The following is a 9,276-nucleotide window of genomic DNA, read 5'->3' on the forward strand; positions in this document are numbered from 1 at the left end:
TGGAAGGGACCTCAAAGATCCTCTTGTTTCACTCCCCTGCCATGGGCAGGGACACCTTCCACTAGCCCAGATTGCTCAGAGCTCCATCAAATCTGGTCTTGAAGATTTCCAGGGATGGGGCAGCCACAGCTTCTCTGGGTAACCTGTGCCAGGGCCTCAGCACCGTCACAGGGGAGAAATTCTTCCTAATATCCAGTCTAAACCTACCTCTGTCACTTTGAAGCCATTTCCCCTCATCTTGTCACTCCAGGCCCTTGTGAAAGTCCCTCTCCAGCCCTCTGGTAGGCTCTTTTCAGGTATTGGAAAGCCACAATTAAGTCACCCAGCATATTTTAATAGCTTTACTGTCATAAATATGGCATTGATCGTGGGCAGAGAGAACACATGGGAATCAGCAGAGACCCTTCAAAAGGTGCCAGAAACAATACTGCCTCTGGCTTTGTAGGTTCCTAGAGCAGGACCAGCACTGCAGTCCTTTTCATGACTAAACCCTGCTCTCCATAAGTAGTTTAAAGTAACAGAAAAGGCAGCAATGAAATCTGCTCTTCATTGAGAGGTGACTCTTGCTCTGCTCCCTCCCCATTTCAGGGATTTACAGTTCAGCTGCCTCCAGGGTTTGATTCCCTCAGTTCTGCTTTCTGACAACTATCACTAAACCTAGTCAAAATTGTGCTTTTGTTTTGCACTGCCTTCTCCAGTTCTCTTCTAAAAATGGTCATGCTTTTGCTTTTCTAGTCACACAGGAATCAAAAAGCTGCTTCAAACCCAGCGTGTTTGTCTCAGTACAACATCCCACGTATAAAACGTGTGCCTACTTTGCATGTCAGTCTTCATTATTTTCTTTACAGATACAGGGAAACAATCATGAGACACTTAGTGGATTTTTTTTTCCCCTCAGTGCTTTTTCAGGATGCTGGCATTCCTTTGGCTGCCAAGGAGGACATTCCCTGACTCCATGGTCTCCACAGGAAGCAAGCAGTGAGCTCTTGTACTGTACAGTTTGTGCAACAGACTGTATTTGCACGGTGAGATTCAATCCTGTCTGCTTTTAGGGACATTCTTTCTTTTTGAAAACTTGGGAACAAAGTTTTACATTATCAAAGGTTTGATGTTTTGTGGGTTTTTTTCCTCCAGTAAGTGTAACACGAGCTGCATGTAGCCAGAATCTGTGGTGACTGTAAATTCCAGCTGCTTCCCTGGTCAGTGCAGTGGTAGGATGCTACCGAGACAGTTAAACATGGAAAAATGGAAGCGATCAGAACTTCCATTTTCCTGTCATGCCTAGAGCCAGCCTTGCCCCTTTCTCATCCTCCCTTTCCCTTTTGTATCACCACCTCCACTGCTGACAGTCCTTTTTTCAATGGGAATATCACAGCTGCAGCCACTGCCAGAATCTCTTGGCAAAGGAGCTGCTCTCTGAGTCAGAGCCTAATGCCATTACAAGGTCTGCAACAGCTGCAGCAGTCAGACATCTGCAAGTCATTTGAACATTTTATGATGAATAAAAACTATCCATTACATAGACCTATACATTATATATTAACCCTAATACTTATTCAGTTACACTAACAATAACCTTTTCCCTCTGCATGCTGTAAACTTCTTTGGCTGCAGCACATGGTAACAGAGATACTCAGAGCTCCAGTCTGGTGGAGCAGTCCCTGTGTACATATTACCTAACCTTTCTACCTTTTTAACCATGAAATGATGGAAAGAAAGAAAGAAAGGGAATGCAAAGCTATAAAAATGCATACCATGCATAAGGAAACCATTTTTATATAATTACATGAGACTGCATACAAATGGAGAGGATACAAAACAATGAGAAATGCAGAGGAAAAATGAGAACGTGGACTCAAAACGTATAGTGATCTGATTATGATATGCACAGATCTCAGACCCATCCAGATGTCTCCAGCCATCAGCCTGATCCTCAACACTGCAGCTAAGCCATCTGAAATCTAAAAAATCACAATACCAAAGACAGGAGAGCGAGGCTTATGGAAAAAGAAACTGAAGTTGCGAGTAGTTAAAATCCTTTGAAATAATAACGACAATAAAGAAACATAAGTGTGGTTTCATGAAGGAAATATATCCACGGCCACAAATTATGAAGTCAGCCCTCCAGGACATTACATTCCTCATGCAACCTGCTGAGCCCGCTCCACATAAAGAGGTGTAAAATACACTCACCGGCTGGGTGACTTCAGGAATGGAGCCCCACATGTGATTCCCTGCCACTGAGTCCTCTATACATGCACACTTTACAACATGAGATTCAAACTGGGCAAGACATTCCTCTCCCTCAGTTTCACCAAAAGAGTTTTAAAGAGACAAGGCGAAAGTCTGGCAGGACAGAAGTTACCATAAATTCTCCATGAGGTTCATGCAGAGCCAGAATTTTCCTAGCAATCCATATGCATGTCAATAAGATTTCATGTTTGTTCATTTGTATCATTTGCAAACTCTTTGGATGCTCAGGAATATACCCCTTCTGCTTCCCATTCACTTTTAGTCTGTATTTCATGTGGCAATTTGATGCCCATCATAATACTAGGATTGCTTTGGAAGCAGAATGTCAATTAACTCCCACTTTCACACCAAGTTAAATGTGTGGATTAATAAACTGGAGAACAGAGTAGGTTTAAGTAAGAATCAGCCATTAGAATTGCCTTACAGTAAGAAAAGTGACTTTTAGGAAATGTTTTCATGACTTGATCTGCTTCCTCTGTGCAGTCAGAGGCCAAACTGTTTATTTTACTGGCAATCCATCTTTATTGCTTGTGTTGGCTTTAATGTTTCCATTCAGACAATCCACACTTTAAATATAAGAAAGACCCTAATATCCTAAAATCCTAATAAGTTTACAAACCATTCATTTAAAGGGGATTCAAAGGGAGCCCAGCAAAGTTTTTTTTTTTTTTAAGGTTCAGAAAAGCATTACATTTCAAGAATGAAAACCCACTTTGCCTCTGACAGATGGGACACTTCACTCGACGTCACCAAATCCCCGCCATCAATTTGTGTAGAGCCTACCTCCCACAAAATTTAAATAAAAAGGAACAAAAAAAGGGGAAAATCCTGGCCCTTCTGATGGCAAAGATAACTTACCCAGCGTGACGTGACGCAATGATGCCTTTGGAAGTCAGCAGCCAGCCAGCTGTCTCCCTGCTGCTGCTCCTGCTTTTCCCATGCTCCAGAGGAGCGGGGCTGGAGCAGCCAGGCCACTTGCACAGCCGCTGTCAAGTCAAAGGGCAAGAGCAAAGCTTAGAATAAACACGTTGTTTTCACCCGCTCGCTTGAAGTGCTGCCAAATCTCTTAACATCAGCGCACATAAATCGGCGAGGATCGCGGAGCCTGAGGCCCGAGCGGCAGCTGGAATCCTGTAGCTGTTACCTGGAATCCTAACGTTGGAATAAACAGCTTCCCCATTCCTTGGGGCTACGTGGAAAATCTCAAAAAACACAATCATCAAAGTGCAGCCAACACCAAGGAAAAGAACCCCCGATTATTCCTTTCTTCGGTTCTCGTTTTTTATGGTCATCTCAAATTTGCAGCGATGGAAGCAGAGGGGGAGGAATGGGGTGTCCTTTCTGAGAGCTTTAAAGATGCTGGTTTTCCAAGACTGTGCAGAAGAAAGCAGCTATTGATTCTAGAGATAAATACTGAAGTTCTTCAGAGGGGAGGAAGACTATGAAGATAAGCAGCTCTGGGCCCAGCAGTAAAACCAAACAGCAGGAGCTAAGCAGCTGCAGGAAGGGTAGACTGGTCGATTTTTCTCAATGCAATGGTGACCTTCAACAGGCAGGAGTGGGGCAGAGTGGTGAAGTTCCTTCCCTGAACTCCAAAATTCGACAGCTTTGAAATGGTTCTTCAACAAGAACTTGAGAGAAAAAGCTCCTTCTCCTCATCCAGCTGCCAGAGAGAAGGAGTTGAAAAACACCAATTTCTTATGGCTAACGGGAGAGTGATATAAAAGATGGAGTCCATTGACTGGTGTCCAGAGACAACAACCTGGTATGAATTCCAGCACCATTCCACTTCCCAGCAGCTGGATTTCTCACCAGGGTGGATTGCTGGTTTTGGACACCTCCCCATTTTTTCCTGTCTGTTAACAGTCTTCCACTAGTAAGTATTTGGAACAGTTGTAAAGCTTTTTTTGTATCTCAACGGCCTTGCCATTGCCTGAATGCAGTTTCAAAATCTCAGGCATTTCTGCCCAGCCTATCTGAAGTGTATTTTTGTCACGTTGTTAATAAGCACTGCATCTCCAGGGAGAACCTCAGCTAGCTCAGAGCTCTTAAATGATGTGTGCCCCCAAGACAAAAGTTGTAAGGAAAAAAATCTTTCTCATTTTTTACTCATTTTTATTCTGAGTTGCTCGCTTAAATACATGTGATGTACAAAGAGAAAGCTGGGACCACTAACTCCTCATCTATAAAGTAAGGATGAGAACCTAAGGAATTACACCACTTGCCAGGCAGCCAGAGGTCTGACAAACGATCCAGTCCAACACCTGAGTCATAAAGACAATCCTTGCTCTCAGTTCCTCCATTTTCCTTCTGTATTCTGAGTTTCTTTCCAGCTCCCCTCACACTTCTCCCAGTCTTCAAACTATAGGATGCAGCTCACTTTTAGGAATACTCCAGTAGAGCTTGGGAAACATCCATGCAGTTTAGAACGGCCTTGTCTGGCATGATTTTAAGCTAAATAAAAAAAGGCATGGAAGATGCCTTTTGGGAAAGGAGCACCTGGAAATGAGCAATGGAAGCATGGAGGGGTGGTGCTCCCAAGTCCCTTTCCAGGCCTCCAGGGAAACTCCTGCTCCCTTCTTGGAGACATGACATGAGCATTTGTGTGGTACAAGGTGTGGCATGGCTTGCACGTTCCCTCTCCCCCATCACAGAGATGCTGTCACACATTTTAGAAACCAAGTGTTCCCCCACGGCCAAATGGAATAGCAGGAGCACCTCACTGTCATGGACAGACAGAGAGAGAAACAGAAAATGAAGCAAAATCCCAACCAAGAAAAACAAAAAAAAACCGCCAAGCATAAATAATCTACATTAGCTCATTTTTTACATTACTGCTTTAGGAAGTGTCTGTTTGGGAAGGGGCACTGCCATTTGAACCACATTTCAGGCTGGAGTAACAAAAACAGCCCCACTGAGAATTGTAGGTGTTGATCTTAACAACATGGCATGGGCTCTGTGAGTTTTAGAAGTTAAAATCCTTATAGGCTGTATTCTGTGATGCTACAGATTTTCAGAAACATGTTCCTGTCAATATATTTTGCAATTAGAAGTTTGTAAAGAGGGCAGGAGAGACCAAAATAAAATTTTGAGAGTTGACCCACTGACTCCACACACTGAGCCAAAGTTTTTGGGATATTTCATTATAAACACCTATACTTAAACTTATGTCTCCAACTATGCATTAATACATTCTACCCCAAAACTGCCACACAGCCAAGACTTTCAGAGGTGGGTATGAATTTCCAAGTGTAATTGAATGTGTGTAGGCAAAAATGAAAAAAAGGGAGCTCAAAAACATTTGTAGATTGTATTAGGAGTGATCCTAAACTGAACACTGAAGATAGAATCATAGAAAAAAGTATTTACAATTCTATTAAAAAGAGAAGAGGAGAAGGATGATCTGGAAACTTGGTGGGATATTTTGGTTAAAGGTCTAAGAGTTTAATTAATGTTACTCAGAGTTGAGAGGATCTCTGCTTATGGAGTCAACCACTGAGGTGTTACAGAAGTAACTTGGTCTGAAGGGGACAATAAGGGGGATTCCTACCTTTAATCACCTCCTTGGAGGGTGTAGGAAGGACAAAGCCAGGCTTATCAGAAATGTGGAGTAAGGATCAGCATCAGGAAACAAAAAATTCCAATTAGACAACAGGTAAAGGGGTTTGGAGTTTTTTTTGGCTTTTTTTTAAATCACAGGAGTGTCCAAATGCTAGAGAAGGTGACCAGAGAGCCTGTAGGATCTCCATCCTTGAGTATATTCAGAACTCAACTGGACAAGGTCCAGGACAAGCTGATCTGATTGCAGCTGCTGCAGAGCAGAGGACTGATCATCTCAGGACTTCCAGCCTCAGTCTGCACAATTCAACATCAGAACTGTGATGATGGGACACTGGGAGTGTGTTTCTGCTCCCCCACTGCACATCAGCCGCTGACTGGACCCACCAGGAATTCAAACTGCTTGGAACAGACAAGCAGTGGCATCTCTTGTGGTGAGAGAAAAGCCCTGGGGCAGGTTTTTAGGGCTGAGTGGACGTGTTCTGATGGGTGAACACTGGGGGTGTACTGTGGAAGATCTGTCAGTGCACTCAGTGAAAAGTCTCATTCTCCAACTTGAAAGAAAACTTGAAGAGATTCTTATAACTTCAGCTCTCATCGTGACTGGAGGCCACAGGGAGCACCAGAAGGACCAAAAAAGTCTTGAACTTGTAATACCTAAAGCTGTGATACCACAGGCTTTGTTTGCAGTACCACCTCTGGACCTTGGATTAGTGGGTTTCCAATGGCTGTCCAGAACCTTCTGGGTTCCAAGTTACTTTGAAAGATCTAAGTGTGAGAATTATGAAAAGCAATTTTGTTAGCAGTTTGCTGCACTAAAAACAAACAAACAAACAAACAAACCCACCCAACAACAAACCCCCCCACAACAACAAAAACACAAAAACAAACAAAAAAACAAACACCCACAAAAAACCAGAGGACGTAAAGTTTAAATACCATTCCCTTTGCCAAGGAAAGTGGTTGCTTCATCTTTTCAGTGAGAGGAAAGTGAATTCCACTTTCCAGATTTTCTTGTAGTCCCCCAGTAATGCAATTTACATTGAAAACTCCACTTCTGCAGTCTGTGCTGGGCCTGAACAGCTGGTTTTCACAGTAACTAAGCTGAGACTTAATTTCTTTCACATTTAAGGTTTTCCAGGAATTATGTTAGTATCCTGGATTATACATTCTTCCAACAAGATCCCTGACTTATCTGACAAATGCCTAGCACGGCAAGACAAAGTTACTAACGTTACAGAATTTGAGCATATTGTGTCACATCCTGCTTGAAATTTAAATGTTAGCACATGACTCAAGCACAGCAACATCTGATAATAGCCAAGGACAAAAACATGAAGCCTTTTTCATTGAAGTCCAGGAAAACACAACAGTGGGAAAAAAGTCTTGGTGCCTTCCTTGCATTATCTGCCCTTCCCAGAGCAGACTGGTTCACTGAGCAGGGCAAAGCTAAGACATCCACAAGAGTTATGAGGTTATTTGACTTCTAGCTTCATTTTGGAGGTGCATAAAGATCACCAGAAGACACCAAGGCAGGGTTACATGCATAGAAAAGGCATCCACCATTAATTTTTGCTCCATTAATCCACCATTAATTTTTTGCATAAATTTTGATCATGAAACAAGGGTAGGAAAATGCCCATCCCAGAACGAGATGAGAATCTCCTTAGTTAGAAATGCAGCTGAGCAGAGGGTGGGAGCTGACAAAAAGCAAGATCCATTTCTACCTCAACCCACTCCTCCTGGGCTGATTCAGTCCCTGTTTAGAACACCAACCCTCCTGAGAAATAAAAAAGGCACGAGGTGAGCAAGCCTGGCTCCCAACAGCCAACAGTGACAGCTACCGTGGGCAGTCTGAGTAAATACACATTTCACTTTTACTGCTTGCAGTCTGACAGTCTGCAGCCTCCTCCTGTTCTCCCAGAGCACAGTTCAGCACCAGTGCAGCTCTGAGCTCTGGGGCTGGGGTTACCACATGGAGTCTCAGGTAATAACAGATCACAGCAGAGTTATGGGGCCCTCCAAGGGAAGACCCTAATTCTTTCATGTTTTTAATGCTGGCAGCAAATTTCTCTCCCTTTTACAAGTACAGGGTACATGGGACCACTGGTGTCTCCGAGTGACTTTCTGCTCTTTATTCCTCAGCACGTGGATTTATACATGAACAGATTTCTAAATTTCAGTTGGAGCCACTAACATGCTCTTTATTTTTTACAGGACAATAAAATTGCTTGCCAGGGGTTTCTGACTTAAAATTCTACACAGCAAATTGATGTAGGCCTCTTGATCCTTCTTACCACATTTTTGCCAAGTTACAGTATAAAATATCTGCTCTGCTAATTGCACCCAGGGATTCACATCCAACATCCAGATAGACTCCTAAAGCTGACTCTGTTTTCCCTTTGATCTTGCCTGGTCTGTTGCTTGAAAGAATACAGACAGGTGATGGAAAATGCTGGAGTTATTGCAAGGACTGCTTAAAGGCCAATTAACTCCAAAAAAGCCCAAAATGAACAAGAAATGGAAACTAAAATGGAACTAAACCCACAACAGCTGGTGGCCATCAAGGCGATTTTCCCAGAAGGCAGAAGACTGTTACTAATAGGATGGAAATACAGAATTTACTGAGACCAACTGTAACTGCTGATAACGTGTATTGAGAAGTGCCTCATGGCTCACATTTTCTGCAGAGCAAGACTGAGGCTGGACAGCAATTTTAACTTCTAGTGTGGGGAAAAAAAGGAGTGGGAAATTAAACACGCTCCCAACAATTAGTACCAGGAGCTGTTTTTACCCTTATGGTATTTTCATCACATTTAAAAATATTCATTCAGGTGTTTCTATCCATAGCAACAGTTTTTTTCCTCAAAGTTTAATCAACACAGTAAAAGTCTATTAGGAACTGCCCACTGAGATTCTCTTCCATTTTAAATTATTTCAATTACTGCAGAACCTGAATGCTGGAGCCCCCAGCAGATGATTAAATAAAGTTGTATGTTCTGTTCTCCCTTTACAAGAGCAGAGGGTTTGAGATGTTTCAATCACATTACATAAACCTGCATTCCTCCACTAACACAAAACATTCACTTTTGCCACAGGAGACAAATACTTCTTGTGCTGCTCCCAGCCAATGATTTTAACTCCCAAATCCAGAGTAAACATCACCTCTTCAGAGCTGGGAACAAGTTTGTGTGCAAGGAGCACAGCCCACTGCAGTGCAGTGACACCACCACCAAATTAAGCATGGCACATACTCCACAGGCAGTTGAGTCCCACAGGATTCTTTGATGTGGTCCTGTAAAAATGGCCAGGATCAAAAGTTTGGCAACACTGAAAAGTCAGGACTTTTTTACACTATCACCAAATAATATATATGGAGAGGTAGAAAATACATTTTTATTCAGTGATGATTCATTTGCAGTTCACTCAAAAGTCAAGAAGTGAGGGACTCCAAGAGCCAGGAAG

Source organism: Prinia subflava, chromosome 3 (genome assembly GCF_021018805.1).
Source record: "Prinia subflava isolate CZ2003 ecotype Zambia chromosome 3, Cam_Psub_1.2, whole genome shotgun sequence".
NCBI classification, from domain to species: domain Eukaryota; kingdom Metazoa; phylum Chordata; class Aves; order Passeriformes; family Cisticolidae; genus Prinia; species Prinia subflava.